The sequence below is a fragment of the Anguilla anguilla genome, chromosome 2 (genome assembly GCF_013347855.1).
Source record: "Anguilla anguilla isolate fAngAng1 chromosome 2, fAngAng1.pri, whole genome shotgun sequence".
Lineage (NCBI taxonomy): Eukaryota > Metazoa > Chordata > Actinopteri > Anguilliformes > Anguillidae > Anguilla > Anguilla anguilla.
This window is the reverse complement of record NC_049202.1, coordinates 57,732,492-57,741,450: the sequence shown is the minus strand read 5'-3', so window position 1 is coordinate 57,741,450 and position 8,959 is coordinate 57,732,492. Positions and strand designations below refer to the sequence as shown.

Here is an 8,959-nt window from a genome sequence, read left to right as displayed (position 1 = left end):
AGCACTGTATCCGAAAGAACGTTAGAATGTTTTACTTTGTAAAGCCGTATCCTTGGAGTCTATTTAGGTTTGACATTGATGTCAGGTTTATAGCATTTTATTAAATAAAAAAGGTAAACGTGAACACTGAAATCTGTTTATTAAGCACATAATGACATCAAATTGATTTAATTGAATCATATTTTTGATGTTTCTTTGTACGGTTTGTGTGAAGAGTGGATGAAAGAAGCGTTTCCAGCCTTGCTTTTGCGTGCTTTTGGTGTTCGGGCCTGCATGATTTATGAGGGATCAATACAGAAGAATGCTTGGCACCTTGGTCTCCTGCCATTTGAAAATGCATGTGTTGCCCAGGTGGGCATTTAATTTACTCTCTCCCCATTGCTGCTATCTGCACAGCTGCTTTCAATATAACCACAGTGATGAGATGCGAGCTGACCTCTGAAGTGCCGCAGGGACCCAAGGTGAGTGAGGGGATAGCTCAGACACATGTCATGAATTTAGATAAAGGGAATTTAATTTGAAGTGCTGAGAACTCCCCAGTACTAGTTTGGTGAAACGTCTGTCTTTTTTGTTTAAGTTACAATCTTTTCACTCGACAATGAGAACTGTGGACTAAGAACTTAAGGGTCTTTGTCAGGACTGTCAGTCATGGCCCTGTTCATAGACCCAAGCAAAGGTTGACATGGCTGTGCTTGTGCTTGCCATGAGCACTCATTGGTGAAGGTGTGCCCTGCATTGCTCAGACCAGCATCTGTGAGTGGTTTTGACCACAGTGAGTGATCCAAATGCGCTGTGAATCTGCTGGTGATTTGTTGATGCCGACTTGCTGTTGTAATCTTCAGTTTGAGTGCTGCATCAGCAGGGCCAGGTTAAGTTTATTGTCCATAGAATGGTGAGCTATGGGATTATAGCTACCGATAGACGTTTGGCATCATCCAGACAGGAAGTTGTTATAATATGCATACATGTTCTTGAATGTCCAAACGCAAACAGTACAAACCTGTACCCTTTCATGTAGAGCTTGGTCCCCCAATATCAAAGTTTACAACTGTAACAAGGACCTGGGGTGATATTCCAGTTTTAAGAACTCTTGCTGGGGGGATGCTCCAGTTAGTTTCAGGGTGGAGTTTTCTGTTACAATGTCTCCATATGTGTAGACATGGCAACAAAAAAATTCTAGGCTTTTGAGAACAGATGTGGTCATTCCCTGTTTCAGCTCTATCCCCTTGTGTCCAAACGAGAAGGGAAAATGGGCACAGAACAGCATTCCTTGTGTTCACCTGACCTGATGTCATGATCCTTTACTCCTGTCTGAATACAATCAGTCAGTTTGGGAAGGACCTCAACTCACACTGACTGGAGTTTGTTTTCTTGAAGATGTTTAAAAGAAAAGCTTTCCATTGTGCTGCCTTTGGGCACATGCAGGTTAAAGGGACAGAAAAGAAGAATGCGTGCTGTACAGTACAATTTATCAGCTTGAAGGTGAACAGCTCTGACCTCTTTCTCTGTCTTTCTCTCTTTTCTGTCTTGCATTTCTCTTCTGCTCACCCCTGTTTTGCAAATCACACCAGCTAATTTCAGCCAGTATTTAATTTTATTATTATTATTATTATTATTATTATTATTATTATTATTATTATCTAGAAGTTAAACCATCGCACATCATGTTATTCATTTATATACATATTCATTTCTAATAAAGCTATGAGGTGAACTGCCATTGCTTCAGGGTGAACAGTCTCACCGGTGCTCTCCTGATCTCAGTGCATACTTGTTGTGTCTTGCTTGTCTCGATGCTCTGCTCTCACCCTCTGTTTTCTCACTAAGCTACTCTTGTCTGTAGGCTCCGGCTGTAGACGCCAGAGGACGATATCGTCATAAAGTGCTTTGTCCACGGGCGTGATGGCAGGTGCGATCAGTTTGGACGATTTTTGCCTTTTTTCCCTATGTCTGTCAGTGCCCCAATCAGATCTTTGCTAACTATCCTGGGCTTAATGACTTCGGAGCCTGCAGGCCATAATTTTAAAATGTATTTCTATGTACATACACGGTAGCTCTGCCCTGCCCTGCCCTGCCCTGCCCTGTCCTGTCCTGTCCTACCTTTATGACAGCTTTAAAGGAGCTCCAGGTGAATCACAACCCACTGAGTGTGCTGAACAGGCCCTGGCCGCACCCCTCCGCCATATTCATCCTGAACACTCATGACGCAAGCCTTACTCACGGCAAGTGATTGTGAACAGATGTACATTACCTCTTATTCAGCTACAATGCATTGTGTTGGTCATAGAGATAATCACTTGGCTTTTAACAGCTCTTTAAAACTGCTTAGTTCTTAATATCATCAACAATAAACCCTTTGAGTCTGTCCAAAAACAGATTTTTGCTTCGCAAAACTAATTTCCATTTTGGCTGAGGTTTCAAAAACATAATGTTCATTTCAAAGGAATTAAGTTTCATTCTATGTTGGGTTTAGTCGCTATGTTCTGCCTCTGCACCAATTACAAAATGTCGCACTACTGTTCTCTTATGTAAAAATGCTATTGGTGAGTTCTTGACATACACGAGTTTCTTCAGGCTCAGCCAATATTGGTGTGGTAATCATGGATTTGTTTTCTTTGCTCTATGTGCTTCAGTAGGCTATTTAATACACTCCATTGTACAGAAATTTTTTGATCGTGCCGCAAAATTGAAAGTCCTTTATAAAAAATATAATTAATTATTCTTATTCTTAAGAAACACCTCAAGACCATACAAATAATAGTACGGGACAGCGAGGTTTGTCTTGGAATCAGAGACAGGGTTCAACTGCCCCACCAAAAACATGCATTTTTCTCCACTATCGCGCTAAATCACCATTTCATCTCGTAAAGTGTATCCCGTCTTTTCTTTTTCTTTTTATGTTTTAATTTTTTTATCCGATGTATTGTGTCATTGAAAACGCTTATCGTTATCTCATGAAAACTGTTTGGAAGCTGTTTCTTTCAGCCCATCGAAATTTGTCCACACAAAGACGTCTGAATAGGTTCAGTGATCTAAGAACGTGAGCGATTGTCATGGAAATTCTCGGGAGCGGGGCTCAAGAGCAGGGGCCGCAGAGAGCGCGATATAGAGTGAAGTTGGGAGGGAGAGAGAAAGTGCATGCTTGAAAAATTCGAACAGTTTATGAACTTTCCTCGTCATATCCATGCCTGAAATTACATTTGGATAAACCTTTCGTCAACAGCAATGCGTTTCCAAAAGGCGCATGTATTTTCAACAATTAATCAAAGATAAACGAATAACGGGACTCATTCGTCTTGCAAATAAAGTAAGTCATTTACGCGCATCTGTTTGAATTTTGCGTGCTTCTGTCCTATATAATTGTGCAAGAAAATATGTAGACCACTATTTGACAATGTATATTCTGCAGTAAAGGTATGTTTAATATATTTTTTACAAACCTCTTTGGTAACGTTTTGTTGAAATCACTTCGTTTAATTTCACCATTGAGATGATTCGAACGGCTTTGGATTTAGATTATATCCACCTTTAATTTCAAATAAAAAAATAAAAAAAACTTAATTTAACGGATACTAACAGGTGCATGTAGGCCTATACGTTTACCACTCAGACATAGAGTTCAAGTGAAATTTCCGTATTTGCCTTGAGTTGTGTCATTGTGCATTGAATAAGAAAAATGGAGAGAAATTATTAGCGTGCACCTGCTACATCAGTTATGTTTGATTTAAACTTAGTGGCCGTTTTTTCCCCCTTTTTCTGTTTATGACGGACATAGTAGCCAGTCATTTAAAATATTGATTTGTATTCACACAGTACCTCGTAGTTTAACTGTTGGACATGTAAATATGTTATTTGTGCTGCCAAGCTACTCCAGGATGGGATGGGGTGGGGCTGGGGTGTGGTAGGGGTGCTGTGGGTTGTCATGTGTTACTTTGTATTCTATGCTGGCTGCATGAGGGACATATACAAGAGACAGAACTCCACACAGTAGAAGGGGTTCCTTTTTGTAAGGGAAGGGGATGCCAGATAACAGTGTCCTGGTTTTGTTTATTAGTTTTAAAGTGTTTGAGGGCATTTGGAGAGCATGATCTGTGATGAATACATTGAGATAAAAAAGGGATTTCAGGATTTCCTGCAGACTTCAGTCCCTGGGAGTACATCTGCCATGTCTGTTTGTTCCTGGGTATGACATATGTTCATATTTCACCCTCACCAGCACAGGGTCCAACAACCACTGGGGGTGTGCTTAGAAAGTTTTACACAATACCCCAAATATGCACTGCACTTAATGATTTAGTCTTATTCTGGTTCTCTCAATAAGAATTTCTGGTTAATTTTTTGTGATCTCAGTCAATGTACTGGCAACAAAATTCTGCTGCAATACTCTGGGTTAATGTTGCTGTCAGCTTGCACAGAATGGGAGGCTCTGGACTTTGATGCCACGCCTCTGTCCACTTTTGTGAAAAAAACTTCAGGAGCAACTAGGGCCACTCACTTGCATGTACCCTGCACATCAGGGAGGTGGTCGCATGTATGGGAAAGAACAAAACATCAACTTTCTCGTTTTCACCTTGTCTTTTTTCATGAATAGTGAGACTGAAGATTGAATTAAAGGCCACACATAGGGGGTTTACGTGATTGCTCTACTGAGGGAGAATGGCTGGAGAGGAGCGGGGTGACGGTGTGACTATTGTTCTTGTTTGGAAAATAAATCCCTGGTCCAGATTCTTGCCTTCCTTGTTGAGTGTTTTTTTATTTTTAATTTGCCAAGTTGGATCCAGGTTTTTTGAAGGAAATGATCATGACTCATACATTCTCATTGTGTGGCTGGCAATTCAGACGATCTCAGGGAGGTACAGTTCCTCTGATCTTTGATACTCCTCTATTGGTGCATGTCTGGCGTTCAGACGTCAGCACTGTGTGTTGTTCTCCTCACTGGAGAGCACCAAGCCTGCCCTCCCCCCCCCCATCCCCACTCACCCCCTTCTCATTCCACAGGGAAAGTGAGACACCTGGTCAGTGTTTTGGAGGTTACATACCTGGAGTACAAGGATTTCTCAGGGTTAACAGCATGACAAGGCATGTAGAGCCCTTCAAGCGAATGGTTCAGTCCAGGTACTCGCATAAACAACTTATATGTTTATGACAGAATCAGACGTTTTGAAAATGCTAATGCTAATTTCTTGCGCTGGTGTTTCTTATTGTGGGTTCTGCGTCGCTATAACATGTCCACTTAGTACTGTGACCGTAACCACAGAATGGTTGTTCTGCATCAGCTGTAGAACATGAAAATAATATATGAGACTTGTGAAGTTGCATTTTTAGCTTTTGGATCATTTCTGAAAGCCAGTGTGCTGGATCAGCTTGGCTCCCTCCTACTGGGAGACAGAACGTGACTGGCAGGAAAGAGGGCACTCTCCAAGGGGAGGGTATTAGGGCTGGCATGACTGGGTCCGCACTGCCTAGGAATGCACTGCTCTGTACTCTCCTGTTTTCAGGCACGGCTGTGGCCCATGAGAAAGCAGACTGAGGGTTGGGGGTGTTGGGATGGGAGGATAGCGATTGCTGATGTTCATGAGCTGTGTTTGTGTGTGTGTCTGTGTCTATGTCTAGTTCTATGTAAATATCTGCAGCTTAAAATTATTAGGAAATAGAGTGAAGATATTTGTATTTATGTGTATGTCTGTGCATGTGAGAATGATTCCATGTGTTCAGGTATGTAAAAACTTGCATGTGTGTGTTTGTTTGTGTCTGTGTGTTGGTATGTGTGTGAAAGAGACAGACACAGACATAAAACATATATTTGTGTATTCCTGACTAGACCAGTGCCTATTTGTTCCATAAAAGCAGAGTTCGGGTTAAAGGGGTAAAGTTTAGGCCTGCTTGTCTCAAGCCCACACAGGTGAGCCACAGTGAAAGGAATGGAGGAGGGAGAAATTAACAGGAAGCTTTTCTCCCAGTTAAACTTTTTTAATGAAATTTTTAATGAAAACATGGAGTGAGAGAGAGAGAGAGAGAGAGAGAAAGAGAGGGAGGGAGGGAGAGAGAGAGAGGAGGTCTGCTCACCTGTGTTAAAGGAGCACGTGAGTGTAAGTGTAGGAGGGGTCAAATAACACCACACTCACGCTCCCTGCTTCCCAGCTTACACTGCTCTCTGTGCCTCTCACTCTTCAAGACACACGCATGCACGCAAAGGCACTCCAATCCACTCTGAGGCAGAAGGGGATAAAAGTCAATATTTGATCAGTGCAGAAAGGCGAGTAAGAAAGGAAAAAGAAAGAAAGAAGAAAAACAAGGAGTGTGTTTTCCTTTTTGTTTAACGTTGCTGTGCAGAAAAAAAAAATCAGGTTTTGTTTTGACGACTAGGTGAAAGAAACTTTGTTTGAAGCAGGTGGCTATTGGATACGCCGCCCTTGAGTTGTCAGAAGTTTCGGAAGAGATAAGGGATTTACTTATTTTCCCTGGTTTTTGCTTGGACTTTGGGATCAGGATTGGGAACCTGAGCATTAAGAGGTTTGTGAGCTCTTTAATCTATAAACTCTGGGAAAAATCTTTAGCTTATACTTTCTTTTCACACTCTGTGGTTCTTTAGACTTGGCCTGTTTGTCTCTCTCTCTCTCTTTCTCTCTCACTCTATCTGTGTATGTATGATTGTTTGTGTATGTTTGTGTTTGCATGGATAGAGTTAGGAGAGGCCTTACAGGTATACAATATACAAAGACAGGGAAACATGACAGATTTGCTGCACTGTACAAATGTCCCGGGGAAAAAAAAATAAAAAATCAGAGTACAGTTCCTAAGCTGCTTCTCTCAGAGGACCTGCTTTGTCTACCTGTGTTTAAGTGTGTCAGATAAGCTGTTCCCATGTCTCATTGTGTACTGTTTTGTTTTATTCTTCCTCCTCTGCCCCCGATCATTGTTGCTGATAGTTAATGTAGGTGTGCTGCATGAAATCAGTGGTTAATGTGCTGTGCTGGATTTCTCCTCAATGGCTGGAGAAGAGTTATGGAACATTTTTGAATGTGAAAAAGCCCAGTGCTGAAGCAGCTTGTCTGTTGGGTAATTCTGTTTAGTTGTGCACGTCTGCAGAAATCACCAATGCTAAATTAACAGATAACCTCGGAAGTTCAACAGTCGAACATAGTCTAAAGGTAGTGAATATATGTATAAACATTTGAGGGGCCAAGTGTTTTAGCATATCCACTGGACTTTTGTTAAAATAAATAAATAAATAAATAAAATAAAAAAGTTATCATGAGCAAGATTAAGTTTTTCTCTTGACAAGTTCCAGTTGCCTGTATATGTGGTATTCGCTGATGTTGCACTCCTAATGAGTTTGAAAGTTTATGCCAGTTGAAAGCCTAGGGTAAACTGATATGGCACAGACCAGAGTCTGAGCAATTATTGGGGAATTCCATGCTATATATCACACGCTTTTGCAGGGTACAGAATAATACTGGTATTTTTCTTCTAACTTTTGTGCGATGGGTTCAGAGAACGGAATGTGAACTGGGAGGAGCGGGATTTTGGTGTTGGTAGCATGTGTGTAATGATGGAAAGATTTTCAGACTGCTACCTGTGACAGATTGAAATACCAGGTGATAGCTTCAGTGTACAGTTCAGTGGCATCTACCTGCATAAAAGTAGTCTTTATCCAAGCCCAGGATATGGTTCTTTTAGAGGGTGACTACAGTCTCCCTTGTGAGTGACAGTGTGGTCCCCACTAAGTAGAGATATCCTGCCAAGGGTACTGCTGAGCACTCCTCCTAAAACCATTTGTGTCATTGTCAAGATGCTGAAGCTGTTTGTGAACTGTGACAGTACAGACTGTAAAAAAATCTACGGAATGATGTGCACTCATAATTTACAAAGGAATGATGTTATTATTTCTCTCCTTGATTTCGTCAATACTGTTCACTTACACTGATGTGGGGGTGGGTGGTAAGGTGAAGTGGTCCAGGTGTGCCGTGGATTGGATTGATTTCAGGCTGTCATCTGCTGTACCCCCCCCACCTCCCCCCGTTATCCACACCTTCCTGGTGTCGCGTTGGGAAGAACGGCCCTGCCCAGCTCTGGAATGCTCACCTTGTGGGCTTTCGTTCACGCTGAGGCAGAATCTGGAATAACACACTTTTATCCACATGAGTCACTGCAGCTCTCGGGACAAAGGAAGCCCCGCAGGGGAGCTTGTGCTCTTCATGGTGGAGCTTCCATGTGTTTGGCTCTCATTCCCCTCAGAGGGTTTTACTCTCCTCTCCTTTTCTCCTGGCTCGGCTCGGTGACACAGAGCTCTTTGTTGTGTGTTATTTTCAAGGGAGTAGAAGTAGGTGCTCTCTTTTTTTTCTTAGCTCCGTGTGTGATTTATGTGACAGGCTGAAGGGGGGGTGGGGGCAGAAGCTTGCTCAAGTTCACGTTTGGGTGCAAAGTCACAGTTTTCCCGCATGTTCCCAGAGGCATGCTGTTTTGAAGTTGGCTGGGTCACTCTCGCCCTCTATAGAAATTCCTGCAGTCAGGAACTGTGTGTGAGTCAAGCCCAGGGTGGGGAGCGCAGGGGGTAGTTGGGAGAGCCTCTGAAGTTCCCCCTCGCTTCCTCACACTTAGTGCTCAGTTGTAGCAACGTGTACTCAGAAGTGGGTGCTCTAAGAACCCATCTAGGTAGGTCACTGCTCTAATGGACGGATGGGCCCTGTGGTCTGGCGTTTAATCTGGACTGTGTCAGTGGCAGATGTGGTCGGCAGCCCTGCAGAATGATGCTCAGTTGGCTGTGGTGTTGCCACGGGATGGGAAGGTTTTAGTCAGCTGGCATGACAGCATCTAATTGCACACCAGCAAGGCCCCGCAGGTCACGAAAACGGAGACTAAAAAGTGTGAAAAATGTGAAAAAAATGTTGAATTCTTGATACTTGAAAAAATGTGAAATCATCAGTCAAAATTTAGCTTTGTTGTTAAAAAAAATTAG

At 42.4% G+C, this 8,959-nt stretch overlaps 1 protein-coding gene across 3 annotated transcripts in view; it reads left to right on the top strand.

Annotated features, from left to right (window-relative positions):
- The first annotated feature begins 3,088 nt into the window (after positions 1-3,088).
- itgb4 (integrin, beta 4) overlaps positions 3,089-8,959 on the top strand; it is a 28,414-nt gene continuing 22,543 nt past the window's right edge. For 2 of the 3 annotated variants that reach the window (XM_035402610.1, XM_035402607.1), the window contains exon 1: positions 6,130-6,513. The gene's annotated coding sequence lies outside the window, so the exon portion shown is untranslated. Of the gene's footprint in view, positions 3,308-6,129; positions 6,514-8,959 lie in introns of those variants that run through there. The other variant, XM_035402608.1, reaches the window with a different exon arrangement.